At 44.3% G+C, this 25,190-nt stretch overlaps 1 long non-coding RNA gene across 5 annotated transcripts in view; it reads left to right on the top strand.

The window, feature by feature from the left end:
- Positions 1–25,190, top strand: part of LOC106974313 (uncharacterized) — a 102,070-nt gene that overhangs the window by 11,708 nt on the left and 65,172 nt on the right. For 4 of the 5 annotated variants that reach the window (XR_008294852.1, XR_008294855.1, XR_008294856.1 and 1 more), the window contains exons 5-7: positions 4,167–4,253; positions 12,138–12,231; positions 15,307–15,402. This is a non-coding gene — a long non-coding RNA (uncharacterized LOC106974313). Of the gene's footprint in view, positions 1–4,166; positions 4,254–12,137; positions 12,232–15,306; positions 15,403–16,138; positions 16,470–25,190 lie in introns of those variants that run through there. The other variant, XR_001430130.3, reaches the window with a different exon arrangement.

Raw genomic sequence — 25,190 nt, 5'->3', positions numbered from 1 at the left:
ACGTTGGTGTTACTTTGACAGGAATTGCATTGAATATATAGATTGCTTTGGGTAGTATCGACATTTTAACAATATTTGTTCTTCCTATCCAGGAACATAGAATATTCTTCCATTTTTTTGTGTCTTCTTCAGTTTCTTTCATAAGCTTTCTATAGTTTTCAGTGTATAGATTTTTCACCTCTTTGGTTAGATTTATTCCTAGGTATTTTATGGGTTTTGGTGCAATTATAAATGGAATTGATTCCTTGATTTCTCTTTCTGTTGCTTCATTGTTGGTGTATAGGAATGCAACCAATTTCTGTGCATTGATTTTATATCCTGCAACTTTGCTGAATTCATGGATCAGTTCTAGCAGTTTTTTGGTGGAATCTTTGGGTTTTCCATATAGAGGATCATATCTGGGAAGAGTGAAAGGTTGACCTCCTCCTGGCCGATTGGGATGCCTTTTATTTCTTTATGTTGTCTGATTGCAGAGGCTAAGCCCTCCAATATTATGTTGAATAACAGTGGTGAGAGTGGACATCCTTGTCTTCTTCCTAACCTTAGGGGGAACACTCTCAGTTTTTCCCCATTGAGGATGATATTAGTGTTGGCTCATTCATATATGGCTTTTATGATCTCGAGGTATGCTCCTTCTATCCCTTCTATCCCTACTTTCTTGAGGGTTTTTTTTTTTATCAAGAAAGGATGCTGTATTTTGTCAAATGCTTTCTCTGCAACTATTGAGAGGATCATATGGTTCTTGTCCTTTCTTTTATTGATGTGATGAAGGAAGGACTCATTTTAAAGAATGGGAAGGCATATGGTTAGTGTGTCATTTCAGGTGGTTTGTGTATATTTTAGAGAGGGAGAGCAAGCACTGAGGAAATGGAAGGCCCTCCACTTTGCTGACTGTGACAAGGAATATTGAATCCTTCTGAGTCCCACTTGCATTCTTGCACTCAGGAGCCTATATCACCTTGCAGAAAACTTGTGCATGTTAACATTTGAAATACTCATGTGTAAATCCCAGATTTGCCCTTGATCTTGAATGAGACTGAGTCTTATTTTCTTATTTCTAAAGTGGTGATACTACAGTCTGTCTGCATTTTAGGTAGGTGTGTGTGTGTGCGCGTGTGTGTGTGTGTTGTCCTTTAGAGAGTCTGGAACACAGTAGGTACGTAATAAATGGTTGCTCTTGTGTGACAGCTGAGGGGTTGAATAGCTGGCTTAATACCGCAGAACAGAAGGTGGGTTGAGAACAGAAGAGCTATCCTCAGGTGAGGTGCAGAACAGTCCTCCTTTAAAGGTGAGGAAACAGTCTAGGGGGCAGGTGATTTACTTTCCCAAGGTCACACGGCCAGTTAGTGGTGGCAGCAGGACTCCTGGCCCAGAGATCTTTCCACAGCTCAGCCTCAAATAACAGCCTTTGGATTCTACACTTTTCAGCTCTTCTCTGATGGGTTGAATGATGATCCAGGGGCCCCTAAGAATTACTCTGGCCCACATCCTTTGTTGAAAGATAAATAGTGAGTGAACCTTCTGCAGTGAGTTGGAACTACTTCTCCCTTTCTTTTGCAAGGTCTGGGGGGTCACAATGGGTGACTCCAATAAATAGCAATGGTCTGGGAGCTGTACTGTACTGTGAGGACCCATCAGTAATTTTCTTATTTGTTGGCTAAATGCATGAAGATAAAACTCCTCACCTATCACATTCCCCTTGACTCTTAGATGTCTTCAAGGTTAAAGGTTGCCTTGTTCTAGAAGCTGAAATATTCCTGTTGGCCAAGTCTGGCCTTACGTGGCTGATGTTCTTCTGAGATAGTGCTGCCCACTCACATCCCCTGGCTTCCATACTCCATCTCACTGGTCATTCACCTCCCTGACCAGCCATCATCTTCCCTGACCTGAAGCCTGCTACAGCCTCTACTTGGCCTCACTGCCTCCCCCATTGGCTCTTTAGCCCACTATCTACACTGAAGCCAGAATTAGATTTCTTGCCATCACTTGCCTGTTTAAGAAACACTTTAAGGGACTGCCTGGGTGGCTCAGTTGGTTGATCATCCAACTTCAACCCAGGTCATGATGTCATGGTTCATGAGTCTGAGCCCTGTATTGGGCTGGCTGCTGTCAGAGCCCGCTTTGGATCCTCTGTGCCCCTCTTTCTCTACCCCTCCCATGCTCATGCTCTCTCTCTCTCAAAATAAATAAACATTAATAAAACGAAGCCTCCTGGTCCCTCCTGCATCATTTCCCACATTCGTGCTGGCCCCAATCCCTCAACAGGCCCCACACATTTTCAGGTCCTTGTTCTCACTGCCTGCACTACTGGCTCCCTTCAGCTGCCTGGTCCAAACTCCAAGCCCTAAAAAAAATACTTTCCCTTCCCGTAACTGCTCAGATCCTTCTTCATGGGACTCTTAGCATGCTTTGCTCTTGTCTCATTGGGTGGTAACTGATGTTGACCTTTTTGCTTGGCTTCTTAGTTCCCCACTGGGCACTAGACTCCTGGAAGACAAGGTATGGTGTGTCTAGGTGTAATGGCTGGGTTGTTTGTCAAACTGAGCCCAGCTGATTGCCAAAATATGGAAATATTTTTGTACTATTTGGCAATAGCTATCCTGGCCTTTCCCCCAGGACCCTTAGCCTTCCTGTGGTCCAGCAAGTAAAGACTTAATACTGGGCATAGCTGAGGGCTCCCACTTGGTCAACCTGGCTGTTACATTTCTAATTTCACTATGAAAAACCTTTCACAAGGAATGGGACCCATTTCGTTTTTCTCTACCAGATGAACACCCCAGGTTCCTCCAAGGTCTTGACTTTATGAAGAGTCTTGAGCAGTGGCTTGGGAGCCCCTGCTCTCTGGAAAGTAACAGAAGCCTTCCCTTCAAGATGCCCAGGTCTGAGAGCATGGGAAAGTGTGGCCCTTCTCTGGTGGCCTAACATGGAGGCAGGTATTAACAGCTTGAGATTTCAGGACCAAAGGTTGTGGAGGGCTTGATAGTTCCGCTCAGTTATGGAACCCATACTGCATGCCTGCCACCAAGTGAGGCACTGGGCCTCTAGAGCTACATCAGGGTAGACCTTTTGGAGTTCACAGCCTGGATGGGGAGACAGGCATGTAAACAAACAATGACAGCATGGGGTCATGATAGAGGTGGGTGTGCGATGGGGCCTTGAGAGGCCCAGAGTCAGGGAGGGCCACTTGGAGAATAGAGAAGGCCAGCTGGACCCGAGTTCTGAAGGACTGCACAGAGGAGTCTTTCCCTGAGCCCAGGGTCACCCCTTCCAGACCACTACCCTCCTAGAGCAGCAATGCCCAGTCATTGCTCTGTCTCTGTCATTGCTGGTCTTCTCCTGTCAAACCACAGTGTGAAAACAACAATAATCAAAACTTAGGGGTGCCTGAGTGGCTCAGTTGGTTAAGTGTCTGACTCTTGGTCTCAGCTCAGGTCATGATCTCATGGTTGTGACATGGAGCCCTGCATTGGGCTCTGTGCTGACAGTGCAGAGACTGCTTCGCATTCTCTCTCCTCTCTCCCTCCCTGTTCCTCTCTTCTCTCTCTCAAAATAAATAAACATTAAAAAAGCTTAAATTGTGCTTACCATGTATAAGTGCTTTATATATAATAACCCATTTAATCCTCACAGTGATCCTATGAGGCAGCTGCAATAAATGTTCCTGTTTTATAGATGGGGAAAGTGAGGCAAAGAATATTTTTGTAATTTGTCCGAAGTTGTGGAGGGAGAATGTGGCAGAGCAGCTAGGCAGCCTAGTTCTAGCATAGAGGTATTTTAGCCACCATACCACTCTACCTCAAACCATCTCCAAATATCACAGCTGGGGTCCTCATCTCTGTGGTGAGAACACGAGGTGGTCTTTTCCTCTGGAATGTATCATGTGGTTTGTAGTCCCCACAGTCTCAGGCACCTTTTGACACAAGCTCCTTGAGATCCCAGGTGCTACATGTATCTGTTGGAGCTCACAGTGAGGGTTTAGCCATGGGCAATCGCACCCCCCCCCCACTCCCACCCTTGAAGCCAGCATAACATCACAACCTACAAGAGCTCCAGGAGCCCAGGTCTAACAGAGGATTCCCAAACCTGCAAGAGTCATTATTGCCCAAGCTGGCCTCACCCTTTCTTGCATCTGTGTCCTCACAATGCTCCCTCCTCTTCTTTCACAGGAGCCTGCATGGAGGAGGTGACATCTAAGTTGGATTGTGAAGGGTGAGGATTTTTTCATGCAGAGGAGAGGAGCACAAACCTTTCAGGTAGAGAGAGCTTCCCAAGCACAGACTAGCACTGGGAGTGTGAAATAGTGTGATGTGTTTGGGGAATGAGGAGAGTCAGGGTCAATGATGAGGCTGGGAAGGTAAATAGAGGATATGACCTTTGCCTTCAGTCATTGGGCAATGGGGAGTCACTGAAGAATATGGAATAGTGGAATTGCATGGACGTATTGGTGTTTTAGACATACCATAGAGCATGGTTTCCTAGGAATGGACTGGCAATGGTGGGGCAGCCAGGAGGGAGGCTGTGCCATAGTTCTTATACAATAATAGCTTAAATTAACATGGTGAAAGAGAAGGGGGCAGCCAAGAAATGCTTCTAAGGACTTGAGACTGCTGATTGTGGGGTGAAGGCAGGAGGAGTTGGCCCCTGGCTCAGGCTCCTGGCTTGGATGACTTGGGGCTGGTGCCAGGAGAAGGGATACATTTGGGTATAAAGTAGTGAGATCTATCTATTTTGGACGGTGACTCAGGTGGGGCCCAGGTGCCAATGTGCCCTGGATTGTTACCTACACAGGTGAGCTCAAGAGTGGGCTTTGGTCTAGAGATAAAGATCCTAGAGTCCTCAGAGGAGGGAAGAATGTGAAGCCATGGGAGAGGGTAAAATTCCCTAAAGAGAAGGTGCCAATGACACCATGAAGGAGAACCAGAGAGTGGACCCTGAGGGAGGCTAGCAGTTCAGGGGCAGGCCACATGGATGATATCTTCAAACTGTCAGGTATGAGTCATTCATTCAACAGACTGATCACTTCCTATCTGCCAGGCTCTGTTCTTTATGCTATGAATGCAGCAGGAAGTGAGAAAACCTCTGACCATGGAGGTACATTCTAGTGGAGAGAGGTGGACATAAACCAAAGTAAAATATGTAGCAGGACAGGTGGTGGTTAAGTGTTCTGGAGGCTAATTAAGCAAAGGATGGGGGGTGGCTAGGGAGGGTTGAAGTGGAGAGCTGCAATTGTAAATGTGGGGGCCTCATTGATGTTATATTTGAACAAAGATTTGAAGGAGGTGAGTGAGGTGGATATCTGGGGGAAGACTGTTCTAGGAAGAGGAAACAGCAAGCGGTCCTAAAGTAGGCTGTGCATGGCACGTGGGAGGAATAGCTGGGAGGCCATGCAGTTATCACCAATATTGTGTAAGTATTATTGTTATATAGTTATTATATAAATTTTTAGTATCTACCCCTGCTCTGTACTGCAATGATTTTTGTAGAGGTGATCTTGGGCAAGTCCCTTAACTTCTCTGTACCTCAGTTTCCTCATCAGTAAAATGGGGATAATAATAGTATCCACTTGTTGGTTAGATCAGATGAATTAGTATATGTAAAGTACTTTGCATAGCACCTGGTACAGAGTATTTGCTGCTACTACTAGTATCACTATTAATATTGTTATAATCATCATCTCCTTCTCTCTAGACTTCAAGCCCTTTGAGGACAGTGGCTGTATGTGGTTCTTCCCTGCAGCCCAGAGCCAGCCCAGGGCAAGGCTTCACAGTGTAGGCTCTATAAGGGAGTTTTTGGATAGAACAAATAGAAAAACAAAAGGCAGGACATGGAAGGAGCCAGGTCTCTGGTGGCCCCCCCCCCCCGCCCCCAGCTCCCCAGACCCCACAGAGCTGGCCAGAGCCTGGGCGGCTGGGGCTTGAAGCAGGCCCGAACTCCATGTGCATGTGGAGCCTCCAGGCCTGACAATCTATTTGTTATTAGGGTAATAAATAAACAAGTTGCTTGTCAGCACAGGGACTGGCACGAACGCCTTAGAAGATAAATGCTGCCTCTGAAATAGACAAATATTTACCATACTCCAGACGAAGTTGTCAGCCCTGCTAAAGGCCTCCGGGGCTTAGAATTAAAGTGAACATTGAGATTTTTTTTCTACCCTAATGGAAATATATAGCATACTTCTTCATAACAAAGAATGTGTAGCTGCCTGTCCTTGAGCACCTACTGTGTTCTGGGGCTTTCCATCACACTCATCACAATCCTCTGGGGTAGGAATTGTGATCACCACATTACAGATGAGGAAATTGACACTTGAGTGAGTGAAGTGACTTGCTAAAGGCCACACAGTGAAGGCTGAGATTTGAATCTGATCCCTAGCCCAGACTCTGGGTTGGAATTTCCTGTAGCCAGTATGTCAAGATCCTTAGCTCAGTGGGAGGAGTGGTAGGCACAAAGACGGGCTCCTCTCCACCTTATTACTCTGGGCTCACTTCTACTTTCATGGAACAGACAAATGAGGTTCTTAAAGGACTGTGTGCCTGAATGAGGTTGTCACAGGAGGATGGCAGATGTTGTTTGAGTTTTAAAACTACAGAGCATTAGAGCTGGGAGAGGCTTTATAGTTCCTTGTACAAATGGAGACCAAGGTCTAGCCCAGCCCTGATATGTTAACTTCTGCTGTGTGTGCAGGAATCATGTGACATGATCCCCACTTCACAGATCAGGAAATTAAGACTTAGAAGACTAGCAACTTGTCCAAGGTTACATTGCCATGAAATGGCAGCCCCAGGGTTCCAAAGTGGAGCATCTCCAGAGTGTGTAGGTAGAGTGAATGGGTCACCTACATGCCAGGCTGTCAAGATTCACTCCTGGTTCTGTCATTTATTAGCTGCATGACCTTGGGCAAGTTACTTAGCTCTTTGTGCCTCTATTTTCTTATCTGTAAAATAGACATACTAGTAACCTACCTTGCAGGGTTGTTGGGAGACTGAAAAAGTATGTATAAAGTACTTATACTCTGTCTGACATATAGCAAAAATATTAGTAATTATTATTTATTATAAATATTAGTTAATTATTATTATCATTATTGAGTTGTTTGTGTGTCATTCATTCAGCAAAATTTATAGGTGTCTGAAGCAGATGCTGTCAGTACCCACACATATGCCCCCAGAATTTACCATTTCTGAGCATAACGGGCAGGCCAGAAGTACCAGGGTGTTAGCATACAGAGCAGCTTTCAGCCAATAAGTAATGGCAGCTGGTGGATACATACCCCAGCTCTCTCACCCCTCAGGTGGGATATCCTGAGACAGAAGTTCTACACTGGTTCCTGCAGTTACGTTCCACCAACTCGTAGAGGTAACTTGCTTAAAAATACACCCTCTATTGGTGCCTTCCTTTCTTTAGCTCACTTCCCAATATCCCTTCTAGAGTTTCCTGAAACCACTTTCCAAATACACTACCTGCAGTTTAATCCTTGTTTTAGAATCTGTTTCTGAGGAAACCCAAACTCAGGTAGTTTCTAATGTGTATCAGATCTTATGTTTGGGGCTGAGTAGGCAGGTGAAGTAGAGTTGGGAAAATGAGGAGAGAATTCCTGACAGAGGGAACAGCATCTGCAAAGGCACAAAGATATGAATTGTGTTTGGTGAAGTGTGAGGAGAGGAGTATTGCTGGGCTAGTTTGACTTTTACTTTGGCTGTGATATGGACAGGTTTAGGAAAGATCCCTCAGATGGCCATGAGGAACACTCTGCCCAGACAGTAGTCTCAATTTAATATTTGAGGACCGTCTGCAAAAAGTGGGGTGTTCATCTGCATTTTTCCTGTAAGGTTCCAAAGGTGTTCATCAGCTTAAGGTTGGTTTTAAATAGTTGAATTTCATTAGAAAAACACTATAATTGCTGATGGACCTCATTATGAAAGGCTCAGCCTAGAGACTGTGAGGGCATCTGAACATTCTTTGAACATTCTTTGGTACAGGCAAGAGGCTCAGCTCAGTCCTAGAAATGACCTCTGCCTCCCTCAAAGAGCAGGGACAGGGTCTGTCCTCTTCCTCTCTCTGAACCCCTGAACAAGGCTTTCTTTTCCTCATGTTCCTCCTCCAAGAAGCATCTCTTCTACATATAAATCACTGCTCTTCTCAAGTCCCTGAAGTTCCTTTTGGATGTGTACTCTCTTTCAGTTCAGCAAACAGTTCCTGAGTTGTACTTGAGTGGAACTCTTGAGCAGGCCCTGGAGACCCAAGGATGCCTCAGATGTGAGTCTGTGCCTCCAGGGAAAACTCTCACTCTGGAAGAAGAGATGGGCGTGTAAACTGACAGTGATTTATATGGTGAGGAAGATGTCACAACAGAAAGGCAGAGGGAGGGATTAATCAAATCTAGGGAACAGGTCATGGAAAGCATCTCAGAGCCAATGTAATCTAAACAGGGTTTTGAAGGATGCAGAAAAGTTGGGTACTGCTCTTCCTTGACTAGGTGTGTGCCTTCATAGAGAATGAGCATCAGACTCTGCCACACTTTCAACTTCTTCCCCTAATTCAGACTCCTCCAAAGCTAGATATGCTCAGGCTCTATCCCCATCCTCAGCCACACCTTGAGTCTCACCCCATTCTGGTGGGAAGAGAAAGTAGCTGAGAGCCTGGGACCAGCACTGCCCCACCCCCATCCCCACTTTGCTTTTGAACTCCTGAGCTGGAGCTCCTGTCCCAACTATATGAACTCTGGGTATTCTTTAGTTTCTCCCAGTGAAACTATTGTATTTTATTATCTGATTTATTTTGTCCTCACAATATTAGATAGGCCCACAATATTGGATAGGTGGAGCAAAGGTCTCAGGGTCACACAGTCAGGTAATGTTTGAGCAAATCCTTGGACCTGGGACTGGCTGAGCCCATGGTGCCATTCTAATAAATCAATTTGTTAAAGCCTTGGAGATGCTAAAACATTTGGATAGAAGATTCTAAAGTTGCTGAATATCTCAACAATCAACCTGGCTTCAATCTTACCTTCTTTCTACTAACAAATTTTCAATTTGTGATAATTCAGAATTTGTGAGCTGGCCTGAAATTTACCTTTGCCTTTGCCATGAAAAGTCTCAGCAGAGGTACATATTTTTGAAGAAAAAAGCCCTGCTATTTGGATGTTTAATTGACACTAAATGTATCAACATTATGTGCCCATGGCAAAGATTTATATTCATTCATAAGAGTTAGCTATTCTAAGCATGGTTTTGATGGGCAGTAGAATATGCCACTTGTAGAGATGTGGGGGAAGAACATATTTCCTTGCTTTCATCCTGTAATTCACACTTTTATTTGTCAGAGGCTCTGAGCCTCTGCCCCACAGCCAGTCACACTAATTCTGATTATTTATTTTTCATGTATTTTATAATGGGACAGTCCTCTGCCCATGCCAATTGCTGTGCCATTACTCATGTTGAAGATGAAGGCAAAGTGGTTAAGGAGAAGAGAATTGAAGTCCAATCATAGATTCCCCCACTGACTTTATGTGTCCTTGCACAAATTTTTTAAACTTCTTGAATGTCATTCAAGTCTCTACTTTGGCTTAACTTCCTTTTATAGCTCCAGCTTCTGCTTATATTCCATAGATTACCTAAACCCTTCAGTCAAACATGCTTACTTCCCATTCCAGGAACATGCTCCATTCTTTCCTCCTTCCTCCTTCACTAGGAATGCTCTTTCTTTGCCTTAAAATCCCATGAAAAATGGGGCATCTGCATGGTGCAGTTGGTTAAGCATCTGACTCTTGATCTCAGTTCAGGTCATGATCTCATAGTATGTGAGTTTGAGCACTGCATCTGGCTTTGTGCTAATGGTGTGGATACTGCTTGGGACTCTGTCTCTCCTTCTCTCTGCCCCTCTCCAGCTTGTGCTCTCTCTCTCTCTCAAAATAAATAAACTTTAAAAATTAAAAAAAAAATCCCATGTATCTTTCAAGACTCGGATGAGAGGCTATTTTCTCCATAAAGCTTTCTTCTCAGCTGGCTGTGAGCCTCCCCTATCATCTCTTTGAGAGATTTTTAGTCACATCCTACCTGGCATTAGAATTCTTGTAGACATGTCTTTTTCCTATTGCTAGATTATAAGCTCCTTGAAGGCAAAGTCAATATTTTCTATATACTTATAAATCCACATTATAGACTTGGGTGTACAGATGTAAGTGGAGAAGTTGGAATTTATACTTGGGGGTTCTGACTGCAAAGCCCCTGCTTCTGTATCCTATGGAATGGATAAAATAACTTCAATTTCAAATGCTGATAGTATTTTGTACTTTGTGTTACCTGTAAAGATGAATCGTAAACTCTGAAGTTCTGTCATTCTCAGGAGATTATGGGATGACTCTGGCTTTCTTGGATGGCCAGGTGGGAAATTCAGCAGGAACTCAGTTGCAGATCTATGTCAGAGATTTCACCATGGAGCCCAAGTCTGGATTTGGGGGACATCCAGGCCTGAGACTGACCATCCCTTGTTCCTGGGATCTTCAGCTGGGTGGGATTCTGAGGCTGTGTGGGGATCTGTACTGGTTCCCAGTCACCCTTCTTATACCTCAACATCCACTCTTCCAATCTTTTCACCATCCAGTGTGACTCCTATATATCTTGCATTGAACTAGGTCCTGAAAATACAAAGATTAACCAGACACCATCTTTATCCTCTAGGGGGAGGCAGATATGTGAACAGATAATGAAAGCCTATGGAGATATATGTTGTGGTAGAGGAAAACCTAGGTGTGGTGGCCCAGAGCAGAGGGCCGGGGGATCTGAGAGATCACACTTTCTGCCTCTTGCTCTTTCTGGACTGTGGAGTACATTGACTCATTGTGAGATCTTAGACATATCACATTTATTCTCTGACCTTGATTTTCATTCTCTGTACAGCAAGGTATCTGGGGTCAATGATCCCCCCAGATCTTATCCCACAATATTTAACTATGTAAGTAAGTATTGATGCCTCTGTACTCATGCTGCTGGGCACAATGCCAGTCATCATAATACCCTCAATGTTTCTCAAGAGGGGCCTCCTCAGAGCTCCAGGTCTCATCAGGCAGAGAAGCTCTGGTATTAGGTTGTTGACTCAGGGACTTACAGAGAGGTTTCAGGTCATCTATGGGTGTCTGTCAGTGCTGGAATGGCCATGTCTGCTCTGAGCATTGCCTGCCTTCCTCCTATTTCACTGGGGAGGCTGCTCCCTGTAAACATCATGTCAGGACCCGGGGATGCAGTGTTAAGCAAAAATAGATGCAGTTTCTATCCTCATGGAGTTTACAGTCTAGTTGGGGAGTGAGCCTTAATAAAATGGTCAACAAATGAATGTATAATTACAGCCTAAGATAAGTGCTCAAAAACAAGAGGCATGGTTCTAGGAGAGCAGGTATAGTAAGGACTGAAAAATATCAATAGATTTAGCAGCATAAGGTCATTACTGAGGGCTGTTTTGTCAGAGTCATAGGTCCAAAAGCCACACAGGAGTGGGCTAAATTTAAATTGGAGGTAAAGAAGTGGAGATGGTCAATGTAGGTAACTCTCAATCAGTGAGCACTGAATGAGCTGGAAGGAACTTCAGAGTTCTTTCATGGAAGGCACTTTAAGAAAGGTCACAAAGTGAGGCTCCTGAGTTGCTCAGTCCATTGAGCATCTGACTCTTGATTTCAGCTCAGGTCGTCATCTCAGGTTTGTGAGATCAAGCCCTGCATTGGACTCTGTGCTGACAGCATGGAGCCTGCTTGGGATTCTCTCTCTCCCCTCTCTCTCTCTGCTCCTCCCTCACTCATACTCTTTCTGTCTCTCTTTATCTAAAAATAAAAATAAATAAACATTTTTTAACAAGAGAAAGGTTACAAATAGATTCACAGACATCATCTTTGTAATCCTTAGAACAATCTTGTGACACGGGAAGGTCAAATTCACATTTGACAGATGAGAAAAATGGAGACCCAGCAAGGTTTTGTGTCTTGAGCAGAGTATTCACAGCACAGCCAGGACTGGAACTTAATTCCCCCAGAATCCCTGCCTTCCTTATGCTCTGCAAACACTGTTTGTTTAGAGGTTATCTGAATGAATGTGTATTGTTTTCAACATACTCAGGGTTTCTTTATTACTTCTTCCTTCTCTCCTCAGTACTGAAGGATTCAGGACCATGGCCAGCACCGAAGCAGCCTACAAATTCTGAAATAAGCTTAGAGTCTTAGCCAAAGAGATCAGCACTGCCTTTGTAAGTTGGTTTTCTCAACAACATAAACCAAACATCTATTAAGTATCAGGTGCTGTGAGAGATGCCAGAGACTCAGAACTGGAAAACTGACCTTAGGGAACCTACCATCTAGGATGGAGAAAACGTGGACACAGATAATCACAACAGAGTGTGAGATATGCACAAAGGTTGTGGGATCAAAGAAGGGTTCCTGGAGGAGGCCCAGCCTGAGCTGAATCTTGGAGAGACCAGATGGCAGTGAGGAGTTACTGGGTAGTTTTAAGCAGGGGCTTGAAAACGTCACATGTGTGTTTTAGAAAGGTCCCTCTGGTGCATTGTGAGAATAAAGGAGGGGGTGAGAGAGAGGCAGGGGCTGACTCAGGAGACTGAGCAAGAGGAAGGAGTCCCCCCAAGCTCATTCTAAAAGGCACAGCCAGGTTTTCATCTCACTTGCAACAGTAGATGGAAATATCCTGGGTTTTACATGTTTCCTTTTGGCACTGAAAGATTTACCACCTTGCCAGCTGAAGCTGACACTGTGAGAGAACTGTGTTGCTGGTGGAAAGGAGGGAATTGAAATTTGGGGATAGAGAGAGGAAGGAGAATTTGATTTGCTGAACAGTCACTATGCATCAGCACCATGCTAGGTGCTTTTCACATATTCTCATTTAATTCTCCCAACAACTTGTGAAGTAATGAGGTCCCCAGTTTCCATAAAAAGAAACTTTATGGAAGAGGATCAGAGATGCCAATTAACTGTGGCCTATGGCCACACACAAAATAAAAGGGAGAGCCAGAATTTGAATTCAGATCTGCATGTCCCCAAACTCCTCACATTCCCTCTTCATGCACATGCTGTTTTGGTGGGGACCCAGCTGACAGAGGAGTAGAATAACGGCTTCTGGGCACCCACTACTGCAGCCTCCTGTTCACACACAAAGGAATAATTATATTAAGTATTGTTTTCTCAGTTCCTAAATCCAGAAGACTTGGAAGGCCGCAAGTAGACATAGGATCTGTGCCTCAGCCCCTCCTGGGCTGGGTGCATTTTGCTTGTTCCTTACCATCCCATAGTACCCCGTCTTGCAGAAAAGAGTGCTTCTTTGTCCAGGAATGAGAAATTGAGGGGTTTCATATTGGTGCCAATTACCTGCTCTGACACCCCTCAGGTGCCCTTGGCCCCCAAGTTTTGGAGGCTGTATCATTCTCTCTGGGCACTTTGCTGCGGCTGTGGTGATGTCTGCCGCAGAGCCTGAGGAAGCTTTATGGAGATGGTCACACTCCAGTGCCCAGCCTACTTGTTGGAACTTTCCAGAAATATTGCACTGCAGACATTTTCCACGCCGTTATGCTAATGGAATCAGGAAAAATCAATTGTCCTTAAGGAACAGGGGAATGAGACGTGCTGTAAATGCCACAGAATGAGTGATTGGTTGATTGCTTGCCGGCGATCGGAGCGCGTCTCATCCCTACATTATTCTGATGAATTTTTATGGCATGCCTCCTCTCTTGCTTGCTCCCTCCCCCCACCTCACCCCCCTAGCTGGGGAAGAAGGTTTATGGCTTGCAGCTTCTCAGTTGATTGAATGCAGCTGGCATTGTTGCAGCAGAGGACAAATAGGTACATTTGCTTTACAGGCTGGGAAAAGTGGGTTTGGAGAAATTGCACTGCCACGTCCCTCTGCAACAAAGGCGCCCTTAAAAATGCAGATATTTTTTATGAAATGACTTTACTCTCCTTCTTGGCTGTCCGTAATCTTCCTATCGGAGGAAAGGGCAAAAAAAAAAAAAAAGGTTGGGGGAAAGAAATATATGGCTTGCAATTCTGCGGAAATCCGATTTTTCATTCTCATCACAAAGGAAGCTAACGAAGGCATTTCATTAGTATTCATTTTAGGCCGATGTGATTTTCTCCTCTTTGCTAACACAAAAATAAATAAATAAACAGTCGAGCCATGTCTGGGAAACTGCCGACAAGGCGGCCTGGAGCAGAGGTCAGCATTTTCTGGAATGAGTGTATACCGCATTCAGCAAGGTGGCCAAAAAAATGGATCCAGCTCAAATAAGGACCATCTGGGGCAGAGAAGAGACAAGATTTAGGTGGAGACAGGTCCCTTGGGTTTCAAAGCTGGTGTCCAGCTTGGCTGTGACAGTTTATGGACTGGGGAAAGCAAACAGGCTGTTACTATTGTTTTCCATAAGGAGTTTGTGCGATTCTGGCTGCTGGTCCTGAGGCAGGGGATGTTTCACATCTGGTCAGGGCACTAAGGAGCTCCTTCTATTGTTTATTCTTCCCTGTTTCTTTCTCAAGGACAGCTAAACCCTGTTGAGGGCTGAAATCATATTGTGAAAATCTGGGAGTTTTTGGCTGGGAAGTAGAGATTTTGGGACACAGCTGTTGTCTTCATCCATCCAAAGGGGCATTGTGGGCAGAGGAGCAGGCTTATTACATTGGGCACCAGAGGGCTAAACTAGGATCTGTGGGTGGAAGTGACAGTAGGCAGAGGAATCTACCAGATATGAGATCAAATTTCAGATCAAGCATTTTCTGGTGTGTCCATAGGCAAGTTATTAATGCCTCTGAGCCTCAGCATCTACATTTGTATAATTAGGTAAGTTAGAATAAAATCCAATCTTTTTATTATTTTCTAACTAGGATCAGGTATAGTAACGTGCAGTGCTGGGAAGCAGGTATTGGTGACTGCTTTGTAGAGAAGTTCCCCTTCTGAGGTTCAGAGAGGTGGTAAGTTGCACAACCTCTGGGAAGCAGGCTCGTGGTCTCTGAAGTCAAAACTTCTTACCTGCCCCCCAGCCCCAGGCCCTCTTGTTCAGTGGCTTCTTGGGCTACTGTGAGCAGGAGGTGAGACACAGAAGCAGATAGCTCTTTGTTCTTAGATAAAAATTACCCAGTTTGCCTCAAATACCAAGTCATTTTATACATTTCTGTCTCTCTCCTGGACTGTGCATTCCCAGAGGGCATTGTTCCTTTGTACCCTCTGTGCTCAGTTCCAATGGCTTAGCAATTCCTGACTTGTCTTAATGTGCCATATCCTTGGATGGTTACTAGCCCTGACCTGTGCTCTTGTGCCTTTGCAGAACCTTCTTCCCTGCCTTTCCCATTTGGCCAAGTCTTACTGATCCTTCAACTCAGATGCCACCACTTCTGGAAAACCTTCCTGGAGACCCACACAGGTCTTTATTCTCTCTGTGCTCTTGTGGGGCCATAGTGTACTTTTTGTAGAACTGTAACTGTAATAGTAACAAAAAAGCAGCAAGAATCAGGGAGTCAGGTTGACTTGGGTTCAGATCTTACCACTGATGTACAATCATGAATGAGTCTCATTTTCCTCCACGAGCCTCACTTTCCTCATTGGGCAGTGAGGATGGTGATATTACCTACCTCCAAAGACTGTTTAGAGGAGTCAGGGAGTACTATTTGCAAATTACTTTGCTCAGTGCCTAGGCACATAGGTGACAGTAAACAATTCAGAATGAATGAATGAATGAATGAATGAATGAATGAATGAATGAATGAAGTTTCTGGTTGGTTAGAAATCTTGATAAAGAAGACTGAAGACACATTTTCAAGTCTTCAGTTTCCTCACTCCTGTCCATATTCCCAGAATAATAACTAACCGCACAATGTGCCAGGTAGTTAGTGGCAGGCCCAGAGGTAGCACTAGGGTCTCTGAGGCTCTAGTTTAGGCATTTTTCATGTCTCCCCTCCCAATCAGGACTTTAGCTCATCAAGGGCTCAGTCCCATCTTCTTCACCTGTCTCCCTACTGTGGGTAGCCCATGAGGTGTTGACTGGAGGGTGATAGGGCTCAGTTGGGGAGATCTGAAGTTCTCAGTTCAACCCTGCTTGCCTGCGATCCCATGGCTGTCAGCTTTCTCATCCATCATGGGGCAATAATATTTCTTTCCAGGCCTACTGCGCTGGGCTATTACTGAAGAGGGAGAGGAAGAGGAAGAAGAGCAGGGTGCTTCATCAGTTCTTGTGCTTCTAGGAATTAAACTGATGGCTGTTGTTGCTGTTGTGGTTGTTGTCATTGTCTCTCAAAAGAGTCCCCACAGTCAGGGTCTTGGAGCCAGTCTCTTAGAGGAGATGGCTCTGCCCTTGAAAGCCACTCTCTCGGCCTGGCGTTTCCTGTGGGTAATTTGAAACTGGGGCTCAGAGAACTGAACTCCAGTTAATGGTTTTCAATAAAGAATTAAGTGCTGCTCGTCAGGCTGGCGCTGGGGCTGGTTTCCCGGAAGGGGGAGAGGGCTGAGGGAGGGGGCAGTTGCACGCGTTTAGGGATGTGTTTGCATTTTCCGGTCAGTTAGGCAGCCTGATGAAAAAGGGATAAGATCAGGCCACAGCAGCCAGAGGGTGGAGTGGAGGGGGGAGTAAGAGAGACCCAGACTTGCACTATGCAGGCTTCAGGGAGGGAGTAATGGTCACTGCCATGGAGCTAGATGAGTTGTTACCACAGAAAGTACTTTTGTCAGACACCTGGCTACTGGCCCCTGCCCTCTGGGCAGCCCCTATAGCAAGGAATGCTGAAGCCTTTTCTGCTATGGCTGCCTCCCACATCATACATCACCTTATTACAACCATGGCTTTCACTGTGCTTTCTGCACAAAATAACTCCTTAAAGCTTCATCTACAACCCAAAGGGGTTGCTATTATTTTCATCACTCTTGCTTTGCAGATGAGGACACTGAAGTACAGAGAGGTTAATTAACTTGCCCAAGGTCACACAGCTTCGGAGTGGCAGATATGGGCTTCAGAGCTGTGTAGTCTGGTGCCAAAAGTTGTGCTATATAATCACTATGCTGTATAACCTGCTATTCTTTACGAGGGTCTCCAAATCATTTTATCTACAGCTCATGAGGTTAGTAGGGGAGGGTCATTAGCTCCACCTCACAGATAAGGAGGGACTGAGGGTGAGGGAGGTGCTGTGTTAGGGAAAGGGGGCTTGAAAGAGAGTTAAAGAAGGCATCCAGATATGGGGAATGAAGTAGAAAGACCCCATGAGAAAGTTATCTGCAGCAGGTATCAAAAGCCTTAAAAATGTTCAAACCCTCTGACTTGGTATTTCTGTTTCTGGGAATCTGCCCTAAGGAAATAATACTGATACAAAAAGGCAATTCTAATAAAAGAAAAGATTGATTATAATATCAAATGATTGGAAGCAATTTAAGTACCCAACTATGGGAAATGGTTAAATAAAATCTGGTGTTTACACCTGATTTGACAGTCTGAAGCCATCAAAAATAGTGGTTCTGAAGGTGACATAGTAGTCTGGAAAAATACTTATGTTACAGTGTTAAATAAGGAAAAAAGTAAGACAAAATTTCACGAATAATAAAACCTCAAGTATGTACCAAGTATATTGGAGCTATGTGAAAGAACAGCTGCTATGTTAGGATGATAAAATTGTAAGCACTTTTTCTCTGTTTTTCCAACTTTCTATAATGCTATTTAATCTTATATTGTTTTTTTAAATGTTTATTTTTGAGAGAGAGAGCATGCACACGAGTGGGGGAGGGGGACAGAGGATCCAAAGCAGGCTCTGTGCCATAAGCAGAGGGCCCGATGCGGGGCTCAAACCCATGAACTGTGAGATCATGACCTGAGCCAAAGTTGGACTCTTAACAGACTGAGCCACCCAGATGCCCTAATGCTTTAATTATGGATAAGTTGGTGGACTTGGTCCAGGATATTATTTGATGGCCTAAGAAAGGTTAGGCCTTTCCATGCCTCAGTTTCCTAATCAGTAAAATGTCAATAAGACTCCCTTCTTTTCAGGACTGCTATATTTAATGAGATAGTAGGTATAATGTACCTTGCACAGTGCCTATGCATCATAGGACTAAGTGATATCAATTACTCCCCTGAGGTTTCTTCCATTTCTCACAGGTTATCTTCTGACTTATTGAGGTTTGCCACAGTGAGGGTGGGACAGCCACATCCAAACCTGTATTCCAGAGATGGAGTCTCCTTAGGTCAGGTGTAGACCCGTCAACCCTCCATTGCCTGATACAAGCCAAAAGAATGAAGTCTAGAGAGGGTCAACCGGACCCCAAGCCCCAAGGCAAACTCTGAAATTTACTCCCCGTGCTTCTACCACCACCACACCCCCCACCCCTACCCCCAGCCTCCCTAAGCAACACATACTACCAAGCTAGTTTCCTGGATAGCATCTCCCCAGGACTTTTGGCATAGAGACTTGTGTGGCTCTGATGCTGCCTGCTGGGGGTCCACAGGTCACCAATTCCTTCATCCATTTGTTTGCTTATTACTCATTCATCTACTCACTCCTTGAATCATGTAGAGGGAGTCAGCTACAGTAGATCCTCACTGAGTGTTGACTTCATGTCTACTGGGGGTGGGGGTGGGGGTGTGGGTGTGCGTACTAGGGATTTTCACTTACCCTAGCTTATCGAATATTCACATGTGCGCTGCAGAAGAGGTTTGCTTAGCAGAACTTGGCAATTAAAAGAGCAAAATACAAATGAATGTTTCCTCCTATAGACAGTCAGTCCGTCTGGCCCCTGGCCCTGTCAATTCTGCCTCAGTACTGCCTTTTGGATCCAATCCTTCCATTCTAGCCCTCTGCTTCAGCCACTTGGTCTCTGCCAGAGTCACCTTTATAAAACTGAAACCTGACTAGGTGAGCATCCCAGCTTTTTGGCTTGGCAAGTCTAGTTTCCCATGGTCTGACCAGGCAGCTCATCACACAGCCACCGTCTGCTTCTCCCTGTTCCTCAATGTGCCTTCATGACTTTATGCTTTATGTACCATTCCTGGTTCCTACAATTCCTTTTCCTGCATGGCAAATGCCTACGTATACTCTAAAGCCTAGCTCAAATCCCCTCACCCCTTTGGCTCCCATATAAGATTTGCTGTTCCTCCTCTGTACCCATCTTCCATCTCACTACACTGTGATAAATTCCCAGTCTGTTCCCCTCTGGCTCCCTTTCCCCCAGGACTGTACATCTCTCTCAAGGGCAAGAACCATGTCTTTTTATTTCTGTGCCCCTGGAGCTTAGCTCAGAGCCTGGCACAGACAGGAGGCCCAGTGAGTGTTTGTTGACTGAATTATGGATGACAGTGTGATCTCAGGGCCTCCACTAGGGAGGAACAACAGGGCCTCTTGACCTCTTGGGAATGGGAAGTGTTCGCAGCTGAATTCTCCTGGCAGACGCTTTTCAGCATCACCAGCTGCTCACTCCCCAGAGGCCCTGTCTCTGCTCAGCTCCCTGATGGGTATAAGAACATTTGGCCATAAACCTACCTAGCTATGGGATTGCAGCCACCACTTCATAGGGAGCTGACTCTGACAAAGCCTTGACCTGTGCAGCTGGACATGCAGCGAGTCTCATGGTCTGACCCTGCTGCATCTCAGTCCCATGCCATGCCTCTCTGCACCCTCATGCTCTAGGCTACAGCCAGACTGAAAAGTTTTCTGAAGACATCCTGTGATTTCTCTTTTTAAAAACAATTTCTTCTGCCTGGAATATTCTCTACCTGCTCAGCCCTCCATCTTTGCCAGTGGATTCCTACTGGCTCTTCTGGTTAGGTCAGGTGTCACCTCTCCTCTGGGCCAAGAGCCTGTCCTGTATACCTCCCAGGCTCTGTGTCACCCCCATCGTTGCACTGTTCATACAACATTGCCATTACCTGTTTATTTTCTCAATAGGCCTGTGGGGTCCCTGAGGACAGGGAGTTGGTCTAATTCACTTTGGAGTCCCTATCACCTGGATCATGCTAGATGCTCACAAGTATGTGTTGGCTGGCTAGCTGGTATGATGGTTAGGGGGTATGTGGTGCTAGGACCCTTCCCTGTTGCTCAGTCTAACTGCAATGTGCATATTGTGTAAGGGTGAGGGTTACAGTCTATAAGAGGGCACACCCAACCCTCAGGCCTGCAGGGTAAGTAAAACACACTGTCAGTGAAAGGCGGCTGAGAGCATTCCCAGTACAGCCCTGGTTTGGAGAGAGACCTGGGCTTTAGGACCAGCCCTGCTTCACACTGACTCTGAGCTTTCTCCTCATCTGTCCAAACGTGCTTCCTGATCTCTAAAATGGGAACCACAACCCTTGCTCAGCTACTTTACAGAGTGATTGTGAGGACTTGTGTGACAGTGTCTCTGAAATTATTGCTTAAACTGTTAAGTGCTGAGCCTGTATTTTCGCTCTGGCGGGGGTGGGGGGGGTGGGGGGGGCGGTGGAGGGAAGTGGTGCTCAACACTGTGATGTGGCAATGCCCACTAGAGGGAGCAGCTGAGCAGCAGGACAGGCCCTCGTCAGAGCCCCGTGGCTGGTCCAGAAAGAGGGAACACGGAGTCTAAGACATCGCCATGAGGTCCCAGGCTCCCCTTTCCTCACGTTTCCCTTCAAATTCAAGTGACATCTGGGCTATTGTTGACGTGCTAGAAAAGTAAGAAAGAAAAAAGCCCAGCAACCTCCTACATTATTCCTGGAAGTGGCTATGAGATGGGTGAAAGTATAGGACACCGGGGTTCTTTCCCTTGAGCACTGTTTGCTCTGTTTAGCTCAGAAGCCTGGATTCCAGGGCTCTGAGGCCATTATCTGTCCATTATAGGGGAAATCTACTCGGCTATGGAATGCCACCTTAGTGGGACAGGGCTGAGGTCTGCATGGACCTTCCTTCATGGATGCCTGAAACCTGCAGGCTTGGCCTCACAGTTGATTAGCTTCCTCTCTGCTGGGGCGAGTGGGACCAGACAACGAGGCCAGCTGGAGGAGAGCTCTGTAACCCAATTTGCTGTGTAGAGAAGCCAGTCTGTCTGGCAAGAGCTAATTGGAAAGCTGCTTCCTCTAAGCCTGGACCCAGGAGGGCGCTGGGGGAGGGGGGCTCAGCTTGGCCCACATCACTTAGTGCTTTGTGGGAGCCGCTCCCAGCAGGAGGGCACTTAGCCCTGGTAATTGGCCAGGCAGGCTCATCATTAATTCATGTCAAATTGTATTTCTTCTTTTGAGGGAGAGAGAGAGAGAGAAGAGGTGGGGGTAGATAGGAATAAATGAGTTTCTGAAGGGAGGAGTCTGTTTTAGGGTTGGGTTGAAGCAGCTTTGATTTGGGAAGAAGGAGGGTGGTGATTCATTTGCTAACTTGCTGTTGACCTGAGCAAGTTACTTTCCCAGAGGAGGTCTCAGTTTCCTAATCTGTGGTAGGAGACAATAACTGTGATCTATTTCAGAGATGGCTTTGAGGATTGAATCCAGCTATGAGAGATGAGTGCTCTTCATATGGTCATTTCAACAGGCCCAGGGAGGCAGGGAGCCATTTACATTTCATGTAATTATTGATGCAGAGTGGGGTAGGTTTACACCTATCATCTTTTGGATGGACAGCATTTTTTCATGGCTCCATTTCATCTCTTTTGTTGGCTTATTAACTCTTTGGTATGTATTGTAGTGGCTGCTTTAGGGTTTATAGTATATATCTTCAACATTGCATTACCTTCAAGTGAGATTGTAGCACTTTAGATAGAGTATGGGACTCTTAAAATAGTATATAGTTCCATTTCTTCTCTCCTGACATTTAGGCTGACTTTGTCATACATTTTACTTATAAATACTGCAATACATTGTTATTATTTTTGTTTAAACAATGATTTTTTAATTCTTATTGTAGTAAAATTTGGTTCTTATTGTAGTAAAATACATATAACCTAAAATTAGCCATCTTAACCATTATAAGTGTATAGTTCAGTGGCATTAAACACATTCATAATGCTGTGCAACCATCACCATCCTTCTCCATAACTCATTTCATCTTATAAAGCTAAAACTCTATACCCCCTAAAGTCAATTATTTTTTTAAAGGGATTTAAACAAAAATTTAGAAATCTTGTATATTTACCCATGTAGTGGCCATTTCTCATATTTTTCATTCCATTTTGGAGATTTCTATTTCTATCTGGTTTCATTTTCTTTCCGACTAAAGTATTTCCTACAACATTTCTTATAGTGCTGTTTTGTTGGTGATGAATTCTTTCAGATTCCGTGTGTCTGAAAAAAATTTTCTTTTACTTTCTCCTTTGAAAGATATTTTCACTACGTATTCTTATAGGTTGACAGCTTGCTTTCTATACTTTAAAGATGATACTTCAGTGTCTTTTGGTTTGCATTGTTTCTGATGAGAAATCTGTTTTCACTTCATCTTTGTTCCTCTGTATATGATGTTTCCTTTGCCTATGATTGCTTTTAATATTTTCTTTTATTACTAGTTTTAAAAAATTTGATTATGATGTGTCTTGATATAGTTTTCTTCATTTTTCTTGTGTTTGGGGTTCATTGGGCTTCGTAGATCTGTGAGTTTACAGTCTTCATCAAATTTGGAAAAAGTTTCAGGCATTATTTCTTCAAATAATTTTTCTGTCTTCTCCCCTCCTTTATGGGCTCTAATTGTACATATTTAAGGTTGAACGAAGTTGCCCCACAGGTTATTGATGATCTTCTCATTTTAAAATTGCCTGTTATTTTTTCTGTGTTTCACCTTAAATAGCTTCTATTTCTAGTTCTTCAACTTCACTAACAGATTTTTCTGTAGGGTTTAATCTGCCTTCAACCCAATGTATTTTTTATCTCAGACCTCACAGTTTTCACCTTTAGAAGTTTAAAATTTGAGCCTTTTGTTTGTATCTTCCATGACTTTATTTAAACTTTTTAAACATAAGGAATATAATTGTGTGTCTGTTTTATGTCTTTGTTTCCTAATTCTAATATCTGTGTCAGTTCTGATTGATGTTTCTCCTCAGTGTGGGTCATATTCTCTTGCTTCTTTGCATGCCTGGTGATCTTTGACTGGGTTCTAGACACTGAATTTTACCTTGTTGGGGGCTGGATATTTTTTGCGTTTTGTAAAATATTCTTGAGCTTTGTTCTGGGATGCAGTTAAGACACTTGTAAACAGTTGATCCTTTTGGGTTTTGATTTGAAGGTTTTTAAGGCAGGACCAGAGCATCTTCTAGTCTAGAGCTAATTAATACCCATTATTGAGGTAAGACCCTTCTGAATGTTCTACCCATGCTCTGTGAATTATAATAGTTTTTTTCTTCAAGTTTCTTGGGGAGAACAGGTACTATTTTTGATGCTGTGTGAATGGTGGGAACTAATGGATCTTTCCTGTGCCTCCTCACACATATGCACTCAATACTTGAGGTGAAACCTCTATAGATCTCTGTATTTCTCTCTGTGCAGTGCTCTCTCTCTCTTGAGTGCTCTGTCTTATGAACTCTCACTGTCTTGCTATCCTTGGACTGTCAGCTCTGACTTCCCAAATCAGGGAGTCCATCAGATTGTCCTTGGGTTCTCCCTCCCTGTTCTGAAGCCTAGAATCTCTCTCAGTGAAGTAAGCTGGGGAAGTTGTAAGGTCTGCCTTGCTTGTGTCTTGTTCTCAGGGGGTCTTTGTCTTTTGTTGCTTGTCATGAACTGTCTTGAAAACCATTGTTTCATATCTTTGTCTGGATGTTGTTGTTGTTGTTGTTGTTTCAGGTAATAAGATAAACCCTATCCTTATTACTCCATCTTGCCTACAAGTGGAAGTTCCCAGGGAGGCAGTAAATAGGGACATTTTTAAGAAAATGTGTGTCTAGCTCCAGGCCTTGGGGTATGGAATTTGCAGGGTTGGTAGACAGAGTGGAGGACAGTGATGAAGAGGTCAGGATTCCTGGAATCTATCCCTGGCTCTTTTAACTCTCATAATCTTTAAAACAAAATCCAAAATTACTATCATAGTGTTCCAGATCCTTCCTAATGTAGGCACCTCCAGAAGGCTCCTTAAAGAAGAGATAGGAGCCCAGGAAAGAAGAAGGTTAATAAGGGAACATTTAAAATTGTGTAGAATTCCATTTAATTTGGGGGAACAGGGACTGATTTATTAAGGATTTCACCAAATGGGATAGAGTTTTGGTACAAGTATTTTGTGTATATTATTTGATTTAATGGCTTAATTGATTTGGACCCACTCACTAAACTCTGATCCCATACACAAACCTGAACCCTGTTATCAGACTGAGATGTCTCTGTGCAGATACTGAGCTCTAACTGTGATTTCAGGTTAAACTCTGATGCCAGGATGCACTGAGTCACATAAATAAGAGTAGAGCTCATTCAATACATCCTATTTCCACCACAGTCAACTCCTTTAAAGATTTTGTGACTAACAACTTTCTCTTGGTCTCAGTTCTCCTTTTTAAAAGCTGAGAGTCTTGGGGCATCTGGGTGGCTCATGACCTACTTCTGCTCAGGTCATGGTCTTGTGGTTCATGGTTTGGGCCCTGCATTGGACTCTGTGCTGATAGCTTGGAGCCTGGAACCTGCCTCCGATTCTGTGTCTCCCTCTCTCTTTGCCCTACCTCTACCCCCCTGCTTGCACTCTGTCTCTCTCTTTCTCAAAAATAAATACACATTTAAAAAATAAATAGAAGTTGAGCGTCTCAATGGCATCAACTGAAGACTATATATTCTTCTGAGATTTACTTGTGTAGGTGAACAATGGCTCCTCATTCTACCAATCCCTTGTAAAAAGCTCTGATCTCTATCCAGGTTGGCTCTGACATTTCAGTTCTCTCAGTGCCCACTGTGAGTTTGGACCTGGAAGGGGACAAGAAACACCAAGGGGAAGACATTTTGCCCAAGCCCTTATATATGAAATGCAATCATAATGCTTTTTAAATATTTTTTGTTGTTTGTCTATACCTTAGTAATTATTTAATCGTTCAGCAGTTATTGATTGCCCAACTACTATGTGCCAGGCACTTTTCTAGTTACCAAGAATAAATCAGTGGACAGACAATAATCCTTGCCCTTGTGGGCCTTGTGGTGGAAGACAGACAATAAATAATAAGTATAATATGTAAGTAAGCCATAGAGTATGTTAGTATGTAATAAGAGGTATTGCCTCTGAAAGTCATCACCACAGTGCCTGATACATAGAAGGTATCCAAGAACTCTTTCTAAAA

The sequence above is a fragment of the Acinonyx jubatus genome, chromosome C1 (genome assembly GCF_027475565.1).
Source record: "Acinonyx jubatus isolate Ajub_Pintada_27869175 chromosome C1, VMU_Ajub_asm_v1.0, whole genome shotgun sequence".
NCBI lineage: Eukaryota > Metazoa > Chordata > Mammalia > Carnivora > Felidae > Acinonyx > Acinonyx jubatus.
This window is presented reverse-complemented; position numbering and strand designations above follow the sequence as displayed.